We start from the raw sequence: 1512 nt of genomic DNA, 5'->3' as shown, positions 1-1512 counted from the left end.
GTTCAGTTCTAGTTCAGTTCTAGTTCAGTTCTAGTTCAGTTCTAGTTCAGTTCTAGTTCAGTTCTAGTTCAGTTCTAGTTCAGTTCTTGTTCTGTTCTAGTTCAGTTCCAGTTCGTGTTCGCTCCTACTTTAGTTCAGTCTGTAGCCTATAGAAGAAAGTATAAAATGTTTGCAGTTTTTATATATCTTCTCCCTTCACTCATTTTTTAACTTTTAAAATTAGCCAACTTTAAAGTCAAAACTACAGATCTATTTCTTACAAGTTCAATGAACTTATTTTTCCCATTTTTCGTGTTCTGTTTGAAAAAACCTATATAATTAGGTTTTTTTTAAAGCAAAATTTCATTTAAATAACAAAAATATAATAAAAAAGCAGGATGCTGAAACGAGTACAATTTCTATTTAAACTAAAAATATAAATATTTATTTCTCTTGTTGTTGTTTTTTTCGTATTTTGATTAAATATAAAATTTAATGTTTCAACATAAATTTTCAATTTTAATTAGATTTCCTTCTTCAGTACACTAGCAACGTATGCTGCCGCTGCTGATGCTTTCTTCTATCTTCTAGCCTTGACCATAAGTATTGAAAATTGAAAACTGTTTGAATGCAGAAAACAATTAAAAATCACCAGATAAATACGAATAGATATGTATTTTGTATTAAATTGTATGTATTTGTTATATATTTTTGTGTTTAGTTTCTTTCAATTAGTTTATATTTTAATTTAGCATAAAATCTAAATGTTCTCTTGTTGAAGAAAAAAAAGAAACGATTTTTCGGAAAAAAGTTTATTGAAAACAACACACACATGTTATTTAGCCGTTTGAAATAGATTTCGTCTAAACACATTTTTTTTAAGATAAATCTATGTATATCGAGAAAACTTTGTTGAAATGCAAATTAAATAGAATTTTCAAATCCATTTGTTTAAATTTTTTTTTTATAAAAAGTGTATTAAAAAAACTATTGTTGGCTAATGTTCACACACAAATTGAGTGTTTTTAAATAGATTGAACTAAAAAGAAAAAAATAATATTTGTACAATGTACTTAATTTTCAGAAGAGAATCTAAATATAATATATATCGAACAGTACATAGATTTTTAATTAATTTAAATCTCGAATAAAATTAATATTCTAATCTACAGAAAAGATTTTATACTAGTCTGTAGAACAAACTATAAACTTAAACTGAATTAGAAATAGAACAGATCTAGATGAGAATTAAAACAGAACTAGAACAGAACTATAACAGAACTATAACAGAACTAGAACAAAACTAAAACTCAACTATATTCAACTAGAAAAGAACTACAACAGATCTAGAACAGAACTAGAACAGAACTAGAACAGAACTAGAAAAGAACTAGAAAAGAACTAGAAAAGAACTAGAACAGATCCAGAACAGAACTAGATCAGAACTAGAACAGAACTAGAACAGAACTAGAACAGAACTAGAACAGAACTAGAACAGAACTAGAACAGAACTAGAACAGAACTAAAACAGAA

The 1512-nt window shown here is 26.3% G+C and overlaps 1 protein-coding gene across 1 annotated transcript in view; it reads right to left on the bottom strand.

The window, feature by feature from the left end:
* The window catches only part of LOC111679629, a 5124-nt gene that overhangs the window by 1867 nt on the left and 1745 nt on the right, over positions 1-1512 (bottom strand). The gene's annotated exons all lie outside the window — the stretch shown is intronic.

Source organism: Lucilia cuprina, chromosome 2, assembly GCF_022045245.1.
Source record: "Lucilia cuprina isolate Lc7/37 chromosome 2, ASM2204524v1, whole genome shotgun sequence".
In the NCBI taxonomy this organism is placed as follows: Eukaryota; Metazoa; Arthropoda; class Insecta; order Diptera; family Calliphoridae; genus Lucilia; species Lucilia cuprina.
The sequence above is the reverse complement of the archived record's forward strand: the minus strand, read 5'-3'. Positions and strand labels throughout refer to the sequence as shown.